A 16,164-nucleotide genomic window follows, 5' to 3' on the forward strand; every position below is an offset into this window, starting at 1 on the left:
CTAGACGGATAGTAAGTATTCGATTTAAATATGGCTACATACCTTCATAAAATTTCAATTTTTTTCCTTTTGTCCTGCACCTCAACATATACAACCCCTCAATCACTGACAGAAACTCCGTTGTATTTGCTTTCAATAAGGCTTTCCAAACGAATTAATTTTTGGCTTGTTTCTTTATAAACTATGAAAAAAGGAATGGAGATGTTGTATTTTGATAGGTTTTGTCTTCCTTACAGAGAAAACCTATAAACCTGCTCGGTGCTGTTTAGAATCTGCATATCATGAATATATATATTCGTAAAGCACCAAACATTACGTTTGTAAAAGTTTTTCAAATTATTATTGATATAGTTTAATTGAATTGTTAATAACATATTTTAGAAATCGAAAACAACTGCGCGGGATTCAAAGATAAATAGCAGAATCTGACTATCTTCACTGCAACTGCATAGGTAGAGAGCAGTCTTGGGGCGCTCTTATTTTTCCAGTATATAAAATATATCATTTAGTTACCAAGTAGTTTATCCGTTTTTACTCGGTTTAGAGATGCTGACTCTAGAAAGAGTGAATAGCGCTGTAAATAGCGGAAAGCGAAACGAAAACAGGTTATGGTATTTTAGAAATTTATCTATTTCAGCCGTCAATATTACTTTCTAGAACATCAAAAATCGCTTGAAGCTCCATAATAGAAGTTCTGGTGAAAAAACTGTTTTTCAGGGTCTTTCACAAACAACGCCCTGTATCTCGAAAACTAAGAGTTTCCGAAAGAAATCTTCCTGGTAAGTTTTTCTACAACTTTATTGCAGTGAGTATTTTTCTAACTGAATTATTGAAGAAAATAAATTTCGTAAATCACTTTTAAGGAGATTAGTCAACGATCCGTTATGATTGAAAGAAGGAGCGTATTATTTCAAGAAGTTTCCTCAGACATCACATAGCTACAATCAATAGTCTACTTTGGGACAACTGTGAAACGGGGCGAAGATAGAAACCCATACGTAGAAAAGAGCGCTATATGGGATTTCGCCAGGGGCGAAGATTAGAATTGAGTTTCATCGTGCGTTAATTTTCGCCAATTTTGAAAATTGTTCAAACTTAATTAAATAAAGGTAATAATCACGGATGTGCGTTGACATGTATTCCTGCAATGATCAAAAACATTACCATCGAATATTCTAACTCACAAAATTTATATAACTTTCCCAGCGATAAAAAATTGTCACCATTTTTAGTTTTCAGGAAAATAAGTGCTCTACAGGTATTTACTTTATTTACGATTAAAAATACGTTATGGAATATTTTTGTTTAAATTAGGGCATTTTGCACATTTTATTCGTCTTAGTTTGTTTTTCAATAATAGTCGAAAGCGGAGGTCCAGGTCGTAAAGCAGATAGAATTATTTGTAATTGTTCTACAAGGGGGCGAAAATTAGGGAGGGGGCGAAGAATGATACTTCTACCGTACTTTTTTCTTGTGTGCATTAGGGCATTGCAAAAAAAAACTTTTTTTTGAATTCTCAAAGGCCCCCCCTCTCATATTGTGACAAATGTCAAAGTAAGCTCAGATGCCAAATTTCTCATCATTTGGACAATTTTAGACCCCCGCCCACTTCGCTTGAAATTTTTTGAAATTGGTACTATGGGAAAATATGGAGAAAAAATACATTAAATGCTATAACTTTTGAAGTAGCAATCAGAAAATTACAATTTATACCTCTAGGAAATAATCTTAGTATCTGAATGGAGATATTTCTATTTCTAGAAAAATACGGGAAAGTGGGGTACTGGGTCATTTTGAAATGGAAATCCCCTATTTTTTTAATTTTTCTGCTCCGTTGTGCAAACCATACATATTTTGCAGTTTTTCTAATGTGAAAAAATCTCAGAAATCGAACGGAACCTTTTAGACCTTTTTCCGAATACGAGAAGTTGGGGTTATAGGGCCTTTTGTCATTTATATTAAATTCTATCATTTTCTCGTGCATATCTCTATTATTCTTCATTCAATTTTAATAAATTGTACCTTGTTGAACGTGGAAAATTCTTAGAAATACAACAAAAATAGATTCGTTTGCGTTTAAATTCAAAAACATCAAATTTTTGACATTAACTCTACAAACCATATTTTTTTCATTAAATGTCCTAATACCCCAACTTCACCTATTTTTCCAGGTATGAAACTTTTATCATGTGCTTTTTAAGCGCATTTCAACATAAATAGTAAATTAAATAAGAGTTTTGTTGTTAAATGGAGTTAATATGTGCGATTTTATGATAAAAATGTGAAATCGAGACTATATGTCAGAAAATTTGATGTTTCTGAATTTTACTGATAGCGAATCTATGTTTATGTTGTTCCTAAGGATTTTCCACGTTGAACAAGGTACAATTTACGAAAATTGAATTAAGAGTAATAGAGATATATGCACGAGAAAATGATAAAATTTAATATAAATGACAAAAGGCCGTATAACCCCAACTTCTCGTATTTGGACAAAGGTCTAAAAGGTTCCGTTCGATTTCTGAGATTTTTTACATTAGAAAAACTGCAAAATATGGTATGGTTTGCACCACGGAGCAGAAAAAATGTAAAAATAGGGGATTTTGGGGTCAAAATGACCCAGTACCCCACTTTCCCATATTTTTCTAGAAATAGAAATATCTCCATTCAGATACTAAGATTATTTCCTTTTTAAAGAGGTATAAATTGTAATTTTCTGATTGCTACTTCAAAAGTTATAGCATTTAATGGATTTTTCCTCCATATTTACCCATAGTACCAATTTCAAAAAATTTCAAGCGAGGTGGGCGGGGGTCTAAAATTGTCCAAATGATGTGAAATTTGGCATCTCAGCTTACTTTGACATTTGTCACAATATTAGAGGGGGGGCCTATGAGAATTCAAAAAAAAGTTTTTTTGCAATGCCCTAGTGTGCATTGTCTGACGAACAAAGAAAACCGTTACTATTATTCTTGTGTGCTGATCTATCAAGATGACTGAGTCTCATCAACAATGTGTAATTCTACGGGCTAACACGGTGGCTATTGACTTCAGGTCTTTCCGCATAATACCGAGTATTGGTGATGCGGAACATTTGCTGTAGGTGAAGATGCAGCTTCGGCTTTCGAAAGTCAGCTTTATCCAGCTGGAGCACGTGAGGCACGCGGTGCTAATAACGTTCCACAAATTCGCCCAGGCGAAAAGATTCATTCGTAAAACAACTTGAAACACGTACTTGATCGTGACACCGCTAAAATTACGATCCCTATATATATGGATAACGGAAACGTGGAAGTCAAATTACATGATTTGGCAGATTCATGTCATATTTCGGAGAAGTGGAATCCATTACGGAGGACACATGGAGGAACTACTTTCCGGGTATTTCAAATGGTGGTTTTGTGGTGAGAATGCGGGTCCATTCCCTCCTACCTTACTCTGCAGTACAAAACACAAGGGGGTGACACCATTATTCAGCTAACTCTATGTACATATCAAGGACAAGTTAACACGTGCCAGTTCGGTGAACAAACAGCACATTACGGACAACCCTGCCCAGAAACCGCTAAGAAAAGCTCATCTACAGAAAGAAATGCCAACACTCAGTCTCCAATATCATTCCCTGAGCCACAAACGGTTGCCAAATTTGTGGCTGATGTTCAAGCAATAATGACAACAGCGAAAGCCGCATCAAGTACCACAAGCTCAGCCGCTACTACCATCAGTGAGGGAGCTACTAGCAATGACGGAGGGTTCACGCTCGTGACCCAAAAGGGAAAGAAGTTAGGAAGAACACCTGATGGCGATCATCAACGCAGTAACCCCGATGATGATCCGGACATGTGTGACGACGATAGGGATATGAATGATCCTCATGATACAGTTGGCGTGGATGCAAATATTCCCGCGATGCGAAAACGGATCTCCGCGCGCAATGGCAAGTCGCGCGTACGGGATCGGATAGACTCTTAGCATTATTCGTTTATTTTTTACATCAAGTAAATATAGAAAATACCAACGGCTCCGTAAAGCTAACGCATTGAGCCGTGTTAAATAAACGAATTCAAAAAAAATAGTTCAGCTAAAGTTCAAAACTTACAAAATTAATAGTTCAAAAATAAAGGTACAAGGTGTAAATTTACGTCTCCTGACCCTGACATATACGAGCCTCAAAAATTACTTAGTTTTACGTTTAATTTAAATTTTACATGACGTTGAATTTCGGAATCTTAATCACGTAATTTTACTCCACATATAGCGATTGTCCTAAATGGCAGTCAGTGTAATTTTATATCATTGCGCATGAAAAATATATGTTTCATGTAAAATTAATGAGCACACGGTTATATTTCGTTATTTCGTGAATTACTACTTGTCGGCACCCAAACATGGCCGGTTGTCGGCACCACATTTTTGGGGCAAATTCTGAATTCTCTATAACCCAATCAATTTGGATATTTTCGACACGGTTGTTATGAGTCGATGCCAAAAATCGATGTCTGATGCCATTTGGAAATCCAAGATGGCGACATTTCTATTCTAAAAGCACCCAGATTGAAGACTTTCAGATTTGTCTGTAGTAAAAAATCTATCATATTTATTATGACGGATTTTTTACTGTAGCTTCGACATGTTGGGTTTTTGTACGATGACGAATATCAATTTTGGATATGGAGACATCCTTCTATTACAACCTTTGCAAATGATAAATATCCACATTGTACGGTTTTATATGATAACACGCCAAGGAAAAGTCACCATTTTGAATTATGAAGTCTCCGCCATCTTTGTTTTTAGAATGACGGCGAACATCAATTTTTGAGCTCTATAGATCATCTCGAAATCCAACATTACCCAAGTAACCATCAAGTATGTACTAGTATATGCAGTAAAGTAGCATTTAGTTGGATTTTAGATAATTCTTGCAGCATATTAGCATTTTCATGCATAACTATTGTAAACTTGTTTTCAATAAACTGTTTAAAAACATTTTGTCATTAATCAGCATTTTGAAGGAAGAAAAGCCGTAAAAATATTTTCATGGCAGAGCAATAATGGAGCGGTCCATTTTGCCAAAAGCGATTTTAAATGATTTTTGACATTAAAAATGTCTTACTCCACTATCTGGCGCTAGGTGTCATTCTAAAATCTAAGCTATCTCCCATGTAACGAAACTATGTAAGGTTTGCACGCTTATAACTCCGATATTACTAGATGGATTTTAATCATTCATACACCAACCGATTCAGAAATACCTAACTTAAATATTGGTAATAATTTAATATCTCCCCAATAAAAGTAGACTTTTGGAAATTGGTAAAATTAAAAAGTTCACGAAAAACGGGAAAATTACCATTCGTGAGGCAGATTTCTCAGACACAGCCGTCAAGAGAGGGCAGCTTAGTTGCTCAATGAAACACGAAAAGTCATAAATAGAAGCAACGCATGTCCGTTTAAATCAGTTGTTGCTCTTATCGCATACGAGCAACATAGTCTCCGGGCGATGCAATAAGCTAGCTCTATCGATTTTCTGTAACGTTGGCATTTGCACACACTCGCATCTAAGTGACTAAACAATATACGGTTAGTTTATAAATAGAGGTGACGCGTACCCGTTTGAATCAGTTTTTGTTCTTATGTCGAACGGGTAAGATCATGGCTGCAGCGTCTGGGCACTACACTAAGCGGTAGACGCTATGCATTTTCGGCAGCGGTGGCCGTGTGCGGATTTTTCGGGTACAAGCACGGTGTCACAGAATGATTTGCAAAGTGGGTGGGCGGGGTGGTTTGGATTTAATTCAATACGGTGTGTGCTGCTTAGAGTGTTGCGTTTGAAAAAAATATATTTATTTTTATGCATGCGTGTGCGTTGTAACTTGTTAATCCATGTTTACGGCGCTTTGTAGCTGCGTAGGGTAAAGAGCCTATTGGTTTTCATGTTTCATATTTCGGTTATATGTTTTTTATCAGTAAGGCATCTGACAACGTGCTTCTGTAGTTATTGCACTGTTCAGCAGCGTAGTATTTTATATAGGAGAGTACACTCAGGTTTTTTTACGCGGATTGTGAAATTTACGCGGTTTTCATTAACGCGTTTTTTTTAATTTACGCGATTTTCATTTACACGGCCAGTATCCCCTGCGTGAAAAATCTGAGTGTAATTGCATCGGAAACAATCACATTCCCAGCAGAACTTTTTGTTTTCTAATTTCAAACACTTTTGTTTCGTACTGCACACAACGGAAAATTTTAAAACAGAACTTACCGTCCCAGCAGCAGTTTAAGCGGGTGTTCTTTTTCGATTCAAATTCAAGCCATGTCTTAAGCGTTACTGGACTTAAAATTGTTTTCCCAGTTTAACCAGTCAGAATATCTGTCCTACCCTATGTATTTAAAACACAGTTCTAATTGCGTTTTAAAGTATACAACAAATAGAACGGTTGGGTATACTAATTTAAATTTTAAAATAAATCTGCTTTAAATTATGAAACAAACCGCTGTACTGAAGATATAATTATGTCAGTCCTATTACCACATAAAACACCTATATAACATAAAACGCTGCAGAATTGGTTTAATAATACAATGATTACACAACAGAGTTATAACACGTTTTAATAATTAGCAACAAGAAAAATGTTACCAAGATAGCATAAAAAACTAGTAGTGCGAACGTTGCATAACAATGTAATTTATCAAATAATTTCATTTATTCCATCACTAATCGATCAAGAAATACTTAAACTTAAGATTGTTTACTTAAGTTCATTAGTACATTATTGAAAATTTAAATGGAAAATGAAATTTCATGGAGAATCTGTATATTTCCGTTGGCGGGCGTGGGCTTCCTCATCACAGCTCTCAATATGGAACTTTTCTTTTGAATATATTTTCTGGACAGACCAGCCTATTTTTACTAGATGGATCAGCCAAATAATGCCAATCACCTAGTGAGATACTTGATTAATTGTAATAATAGATTACCGTTAAAAGACCTTCAATAAATTATGTTTTGATGGGGACGGTATATAGGAAATTGTAACATATGAAAACAGGCGAGTGAACAAGAACGTGAGTCGATATGTGTGATAGATAAAATTCATTTGCACGCTCTTGAAAAAAGCTACATTTTTAATGTCACCGTGGTCGTGTCCTGTACACAACCCTTTAATTTTTTTTTCATGCCTATTGGTTACTGAGTAACATATTGACTGTTTTAGAGGGTCTTCTGCTGGATTCGACAAAAACTAACAGAGTCACAGAACGTTTGGCCTTTCCATTGTTTTTTGTCGAGCCCTGAAATAGACACAAACCAGGGGTCGAAACGTCGGCGAAGATAACAAACGAAGCAGTTGGTTTGTGACTCCAGTTCCGAAACCTACCCTAGATTCTACAACAGCCAGTTGAAGCATCCATATTTAAATGAATAAAGTAATTAAAAGAATATAATAAAATAAAAAAAGTTATAATTATTAATAAAATGAACAATATGAATCGCAAGAATAAAAATAATGAAATGAGTAAAATAGATTAATTTAATAAAATAAATATAGCGAAAAAATGGACGAATTGAATTAAATGAATAAAATGGATAAAATAAACTAAATAAACAAAATGAGTAAAGTGAATAAATTGGTTAGAATGAGTAAAACACCTAAAATGAATCATGTGAATAATTTGAATAAAACGAATATAATGTGCAAAATCAGTTCAATGAATCAAATGATTAAAATGCATTAAATTTATTAAATTTATTAAATTATCCAAGTTAATTTAATTTATTAAATCGATTAAATTAATTAAATTAATTAAATGTATTTAATGAATTTAATGAACTGAAATGAATAAAATTAATAAAATAAAAACTATTAAAATGATAAATGAAACGAATAAAACGAAAAAATTAATTAAATGGATAAAATGAATAAGATTTTTTTTTATTTCTTTTATTTGACACGGCTCACAGCGGTAGCTTAACGGAGCCGTGGATGTTTCATGTGTTTATAATATATGAATAATGAAAATAAAAGCAAATATTATTGATTATCCGTTGGATCTCCTGCGCGCAACTTTTTATTGCGAGCAGACCTTCTTTCGCGGCTCGCCTACTGCGTCATGGGAATCACTTAATTCTCTTCTATCGTTAAAGGTGCCTTGGTGCTCGCGATCAGATGTTCTTTCCTGCTTATTACCCTTACGGGTGACGAGTGTAAATCCGTTGTCATTGTTTTTATCTTCTTCGCCGATATTGCTTACAGTGGTTTTTGGGGCGCTGGATGCTGCTTTTGCAGTTGTCAATATGGACTGAACAGCTGCTATCGGTAGAGATGCATTCTCCTCTGTATCTTCCGCGCAAGGTTGTCCGTGGTGCGCTGTCTGATTACAATGCTTACACGTAGGAACTTGCCCCTCATGGGTGCATAACGTAGTTTGGTTAATAGTAGCTTCGTGAGTTTTGAGTTTTAGAGTCAAGTGGGAGGGGATAGGCCTTTCGATCCGCATCCTCACCACATGAACACCGTTAGGTGTACCCGGGAAGAAATTTCTCCACTTATCAGGTGTAACGGATTCTACTTCTCCGTATTGCGATATGTATTTTGCGATTAGATCAGGAGGGGTATGTGGTGGTAGGTCATGTAGTATTTTTCTATATTTACGGGGATCTTAATTCTAACTTTATCACATTCACCTACGTGCTTCAACTTGTTCTACAAAACGACATGTTCGGCTTGGGCTAACGTGTTCAATAATACGAGCACTACATTGCGAACACGATGATACTGAAAATACATAACCTTCTTGAGCCTAAGCTGCATCTTCACCTTCAGCAGGTATTCCACTTCACAAAAACTCAGTCGTATTGAACAGAATTTAAAGTCAACGCCCCGTGTGTTGGGTCGGAGCAGAGTTTTGTCGTCAACTTTACTCATGATGGCAAGAATAAATTAAATGTTTCCTTTGTTCTCGAGACAATACACACTAGATCAAGAGGTTGCTAGTTGTTCTTCACTTGGTTCGACTGTACGTCTGACTTGGGCAGAAGTAGAAAGTAGACTGAAAATGAATAACATGAATTAAACGGATATGGGGAAGGCACAGCCAGCGTTGCCAACATTTAAAAAAAAAACTGGAACTTTTCTAAAAAAAACTGGAAAAAAACTGGATGCTCGAAAAAAAAACCTACTATACTCTTGTATTATTTAAGTCCGCCAACTTAAACATTACAAGGGTAAAGTCGTAATTAACGTAATTTTAAGTAAAGGTATGTTCCATACCTTTTACTGAAAATTTGATCGGTTTTTTGATATTGTTGTCCAAATTTAAAAAAAAAAATAATACATTCGAATTTGATTGTAATAGTTACAATCGAATTTTATGGTTTGAATATTCTGCACATTCACAAAATCCTAAATTTAAGATCATTTGCTAAACTTGAGGATGCGCCTAAACCTTTTCTACGATACCACTATAGCAACTAGCTGAGAATTCAACAAATGCTCATCAAAATATTTTAAACAATGTACTGCCACCTTTATGCTTGAGTAATTTTTTTTTTTTTTGAAATCGAATCAAAATGTACATTCAGTTTTACTCACAAGTGGTATAAAAAGTATTCAGGTTAAGGTGGATTAAAATCTTATTCTGGGGCACTCTGCATCATCCCATCGCTTGCTTGAAAACTCTATGAATCAAATTACAGTTTGTGATAAAAAAAATTAAATAAATGAATATTTGAAAAAACTGGATAACACCGGCTAAAATTTCAAAAAACTGGAAGATTTTTTCGATTTTCTGTTTGACTGGATGTTGTAAAAAAAACTGGAAGAATCCAGTTTAAACTGGAAGGTTGGCATCGCTGGGCACAGCACAGTTTGTAAATCGATTGCCTTGAACGCAGTTCACCTGGTATCAATTCCCAACCCCGCACAATGGTTTAGAGATTTTCCAATAAGAGATTTTATAACCAGAAAAACAGGCAAATGACCCCAAGGTAAAAACCTCTATTATCGAAATTAAAAAATATATATAAATTATGCACAATTTAAAAAATAAACGAATTATATTAAAAAAATGAAATAAATAAATAATATGGATAGAATTATTAAACTCAATAAAATGAAATGATAAATAATATTCCAAAATAAATATAATTGATGAACTGACGAAAAACCGAAAGAAAAGACGATAATAAAAAACCAGGGCCTTGGTATCCAGCGGGGAAATTAAATAGATCAAATGTGTTGGTTGGCAGCTGCCGTTGTGTATGATCTCTCTTTGCAGGCAGAGTACTATCACCTCATCATACCCAGGGATAGCATAAGGGTCAGTGCATTGGGCCGGAGTCTCAAAGGTTACGGGTTCGAATCTTGCCTGTGGGGGAATTTTTTCACATAATTGCTTCGTTTCACTCACCATTTCGATCGATTTTCCCCGTTGAATACCACCAAAAAAGCATTATCATGTTATAATTGCTCTTGAAAGGCTGCCGAGAATTTGGGAAATTTATTATTGGTTGTATTAACACGATTTCTGAAATAAGCAACTTAAGCTCCGAAAAGCCGTCTATGAGGAGTATTGTCCCGGCGTTTGACTAAAATACCGAATCTAATGCAACCAGTATTTGTGTGTTGATTATCTTTCTCTTATGTTAGGCCCTATTCTTCTAGATAGTTGTAATTGCACAGGTAGAATAGATTCGTAGTAAGAGGTACTTTCAGTAATAATAAACCGCAAATCGTAGGGAAACTAGAAAGGACTGTATTATTACCATTGCAGACAAACGTATTAATGGAATACCCATTCTAAACAATCATTAACGCGCTCGCTTTATTTATTGTTATGCTAACTAATGGAGAGAATTGAAATTTATAAAAATTCGAGAATTATAATCTGATGGGCCCTTTAGGCCCTCTACCTTTATGAAGGTTAATACATTGATTCTTGGCATTACTACAGCTCCGACTGAAGATATGGAATATATAGTTTAAATTAGTAATTCTCAACCTGGGGTCCGTGGACCCCTAGGGGGCGTGAAGTCGATTCTGGGGGTCCGCGAAGAAAAATATACTTTCCGAATGCATATTGAAATTTCAAGTCTTGTTTCCTAACAAACTGGAAATAACATGTTGATAACGTACAAAATTGATTTTTATCGGTGGGGGTCCACAGCAACCCACGGTTATTTCTAAGGGGTCCGTGGAACGAGAAAGGTTGAGAACCGCTGGTTTAAATTTTAAAGGAAAATTAAATGGATTTTTTAAAAGTCATAAGTAAACAGTGTTTTGTTAACATACCCTCCACTAAGCTATTCACATTCATCCAATTTCATCTGCGGCAATATTGTATAATTAATTGAAGAAGTCCACAGAATACAGTTTTTAATAACTAATGAACTTAAATTTGAGTACATGTCAAGCTAATTTTTATTGCAATGTTTGACTAAGTCTAAAATATATTTGTTCAAATGATACGTTCTGTATTAAGTAGATCATAGACAATAACATGCCTGTGGCATTTTAGATATGTCATTAAAATTCGTCCAAATTATCACTTGCTATTTTAGTCTGAGATTGTCGGTAATAGTTTAGTAGATTCCAGAGGAACCGGTGATCGCCCCAAGCAACCGTGACTTCGGATAATGCGTAATAAGAACTTTTCGAAACCAACGGAGCTTGAAGCTCCAAAATATAATCTACTATTTTAAACACAATTAGAAAAAAAAACCCTGTTTTTGTCGCCTCTTCTGGCACATAAGCTGAAACCAAGTGGGTAATTTCTTGCATAAGTTGCCGAAAGTCACCCGGCATCTAGGCTAGAACTGTCCAGAGAAATTACGGTTATTAATCTTCATGTATACCTTAGCCTCTCAATTTTTCAAGTCAAGTTTGTTGAGGGGTCTTTTTAAAATAAATATCTCAAAAACCTTAACCACAAAGTTGATGAGTTCGATAAAAATATTTGTGGTCAGTTCCTCCAATACTCTGCTTAAGAGAATATTGTTCTTTCTGAATTATCAAGGAAAATAAATTTCGTAACTCACTTTTAAGGGATTATTCATAAATCCGATAAAGCAAAAATTAGTGTAGTTTTATTTTAAGAAACTCCTCAAAGATATTACTAAAATCAATAACTTTAGAGCAGTTAAAATGCCCCCGTTTTGCGCTTGGGAACCACTGTGGAGTGCGGTGAAATCTTTGACTTCGTCATATTTTCTTCACAGTTTCGATGCCGCCTGCTATCACTATTTAGTTCAGTTTATAAAATATATTATCAGACTACCACCCCCCCCCCCAGAGTCTAACGAATATTATATTATTCCCTCTCGTATATGTATAAGATATCTGTAAAATTTCTTTAGTTTCATTTTAAAAAAAAATAAATGTGTAAACCCCTAGGATTAAGAAACACAAAATTTAATATAAAAAAATTGGCACCTTTAAGCTAACGCACACATGCCTTATAAAATAAAGGAATTGAATAAAAAAAGATATATTATCAGATGTGTACACAATTTTAAATACAAACACAAATTCAAACAAAGTTGACAAGCTTTATCTGTCATGCAAGTGAAACGTTTCAGCGGCTCGTGAAATATTTCCAAAGCTACACTGAATGAAAAGCGTTCGAAGTAACTGTTATATGTGAATGCTTCTAACTCTGGTGTTCACAAAATCATTAAAAAAAAATCACAGTACGTAAGTAAACTCTAAAATTTTGGTTTGTTCTAGGATTGGTGTAGTCGATTTGAAAAGGAAATCTACATTAGTAATTTTTTATTCGTTATTCAACGTTCAACAACGATCATTAACAGATATTTGCCCTTTATGCTTAAAGCTGTACACAAAATTATTCACCACATGAGTTATGGAACAATTGAAACTCAATTCAATCGTGTTATGAGCCGAAGCCACCAATCCCATGGTGCAACATCGATGATATCGTTCTAAATTGTTTCAGTCGTTCCGTTGCGCTCAAACCCACGTGGGACTATCCCCATCGAACACACAATTTTCTCTCTGACTCTCTCTCTCGTAGCAGAATTCCCTAGTTGCAGAAAAGAAGAAAAAAAAATCCAGCCACCGGAAAACAGAACCAGCAGCAACAGCGCGCCAATTTTCCTATAGATACCAGCAGAGCCCACCAGGATCAGCTCAGTTCACTACGATCTCTCGTCCTGTGCGGATCCAAAACCCGGAACGGTGTGCATCAGGAGGAAGGTCTACCTCTTCCGTTCGAGCATCTCGCGAGAACCAGCATACGATTACGGGATAAACAATTAGCTGAGCCAATTAGAAATTTGCGCCTTTCGCGAGTTACGTAGTGTGGTGAAACACATCCGCGCGTACTTCCGAAGTGGCTAACCAAAGATTAGAATATTATCGAGCAAACGGAAACGAGTGTTATTAAATCGAAGCGTTTCGGAAGCTGTGAGAAATTATCCATAATCCCCGCTCAGTTCGCGGAAGTGGGCGGAAAAGTTGAAGTGTATAAATTAGAATTACGGTTACACGGCACGCGGCCGTGTCAAGCGTGGACTGATTGAGCGTGACTAGTTTGTGTGCTTTTCTAGTGAATAGAGTGCAGGAACCGTGGCCTCTTGGCATACACAAAGAACAAGTGGAGGTGGTTTTTCCTGATTTTGGATTACAGTTTGGTCGTATCGGAGTATGTATGCACATTTGCTGAAGCAGTAGCGGGTGAGTTTTATTTCAGATTACGGAAATTAAAGCAAAAGTTTGGGGATGCAGCTAATTTTTCGCTGGTTCGTGCAATGAACGAAGCTGTGTTACATTTCTATGATAATTTTATGGTGCAAGCGGTCAACCAGAACATTGAGAAGCTTTTTTCCAACAAAACTAAAGCCCGAGTTGTATTGGGCGGTTAAAGTAGCTTAGCCGATGGGTTCCTATTCCCATATAGCAAGAAAAGGAAAAAAACGGGAGTATCTTCTTCATATACTATTATTTAATAGATTCTTTTATCTAACACTCATACTCTAAAGATTGTACTGTAGTCCGGAGAAAGGCATCGAATATACGTATCTATTCAAACTTTATTTTTTCCCAAAGGGAAAAAATGGATATACCGATTTGCGCTTATGGGCACATAACATAACATAGAGAAGTTGGATTTGAATGTTTCTTGTTCCACTCGTCAGTAACTGACACCAACTTGCTGCCAGTTAGACCATATATCCAAAATTACCTAACTGGCGCCAATTTAGTGTTATTTTGGATATATGGTCTAACTGGCAGCAAGTTGGTGTCAGTTACTGACGAGTGGAACACGAAACATTCAAATCCAACTCCTCCAAATCTATTCACTTCGATAGATTGAGGTGTTGAACAGGTGCTTCCCTAGCAGTGCCATAAGCTACGCTATTATTGACTTCCGGTGCTTTTTGCAATTCGTCTAGTAATTTTGCAATAAAGGCACTCGACAGTACTCTAAATTGATGTGTTATGAAGTAGAATTCTTTTAATGTTTCAATATAAGGGTCCCGTTTCAAAGCTTTAGTAAAAATTTAATTTGTATTTGCAAAATATTGGAGGATATTTACTGACCTACATTAAAGTTCTGACCTTAATACTATTGATTATCGATCGACTCAGATTATTCCAAACGGAAAAGTTCGAAATAAAATTGCTGGGCAGTACGCTGACGAAGAAGGTGAAACAAATTTTTTTAGAATGCCCCTTGGTATATTTTGTAGTGCGTTACTGAATGCGACAACGAAAATCTTTAACATTTTAGAAGAAGTTTTCGATATCGATATTTATTTTTAGCTATCCGTACAAATGGCCTGCGTTAAGCCAAACCGAGCTAAGCGCCATAATTTTTTTCGTGTATTTTTCGTACCAAAATTCATTTTTCGATAACTTACCATTTACGTAGAAAGTCAAAGAACACTTGCTTGCTTTCGTTTGCTATTTGAGCTCCCAAAACATAATAGATATTAGAGTTCCTGTTGTTACATTGGATGTTAAAGCGATTTTAGATAAAGTACCCCAAAATGGCGCTTGGTCCTCTTTGGCTTAACACAGGCCAAATGAGAGCCAGATTTCTAAAAAGCTGAAAATTATAGTGTTGGATACAGAACCATCCACACCGTTTCAATCCACTGATGGCCGTAATAATATGTATACGAAAAAATCATGGCTCTCGATTCCCAAAATTTCTCCTTGATGAATTTCAAAAACGCAGTTTGCTTCATCTGTTTCTCGGTTTCAAGGCAGCGTAAGATTCAGTGAACTGAAACAAACTATGGTAACAGAATATGTTTGAACATGGCTTTCCGACCAAACTGATTAACCTAGAACTTCATCAGTCATGGAATTTACGTTTCGACTTTGTCTCATCAGAATCCGTGTATTCGTTTTTTGGAGCTAGCGTCAATCTGACCTTAGTCCTGCTACTAATCTAGTGTCGTATTCTGATGAGACGAATTCGAAGCGCAAACCACAGAACTGACTTTGTAATTTGTTGCACAACATAGCACAAGAAGATGTACTGTTCAAAGTAACAGAACTATTAACACGATTCTCACACGCTTTCGGATGACTTCGACAGCATTGAAATCGATAGTGAAACAGTGAACGAGATGATAAAATGGAGAACGAGGCAGTCCGTTAGTTGGTTCCGAGGTGTAAACGATTGGAGTGCGCCATAAGACTGTCGTAGAGTTCATAAATTTTGGAATACTAGCCACAAGTGTTAAAGAGTGTCCTTTATCAAATTGCATCACGAAAAAAAACGCTGTAGAAAATACCCCATTGGGTATTTTCTCTTGGAAATTTGGATAAAAGTAGTTTAGAGTGTATTGTTTGCACTATATTTTTATAGCTCTTAGTTTTTCGAAAATTGGAGAAAATGGCGCCACCCGAAAAGCAAAGTCGCAAATTGATTGGAAAATCCTCATTGGGATATCGGAAAAAAACTCGTGTCAACGGTAAGTCATGTGATTAAACATTACTACCAAACTCTGAGCATCAATTGGAAGAAAAAATGCGTTTAGAATGGATGTTCTATTAGTGATCCCTCACAAGAGTATAGTTAAAGCGTCTAAGCGGAATCCCAATGCTTCGGTCAGTAATGTGACCAAAAAGTTGAATCTGTCCAAGTCTTTCATTCATAAAGGGCGAACACGAAATTATTGCGACACAT

The 16,164-nt window shown here is 35.8% G+C and overlaps 1 protein-coding gene across 3 annotated transcripts in view; it reads left to right on the plus strand.

Annotated features, from left to right (window-relative positions):
• The window catches only part of LOC131689659 (opsin, ultraviolet-sensitive), a 470,582-nt gene that overhangs the window by 150,776 nt on the left and 303,642 nt on the right, over positions 1–16,164 (plus strand). Inside the window, exon 1 of one of the 3 annotated variants that reach the window (XM_058974901.1) lies at positions 13,147–13,697. The exons of 1 other annotated variant lie outside the window; for it this stretch is intronic. The gene's annotated coding sequence lies outside the window, so the exon portion shown is untranslated. Of the gene's footprint in view, positions 1–13,146; positions 13,698–15,636; positions 15,950–16,164 lie in introns of those variants that run through there. One more of the 3 variants, XM_058974902.1, reaches the window with a different exon arrangement.

This window comes from Topomyia yanbarensis, chromosome 3, assembly GCF_030247195.1.
Source record: "Topomyia yanbarensis strain Yona2022 chromosome 3, ASM3024719v1, whole genome shotgun sequence".
Taxonomy (NCBI): Eukaryota; Metazoa; Arthropoda; class Insecta; order Diptera; family Culicidae; genus Topomyia; species Topomyia yanbarensis.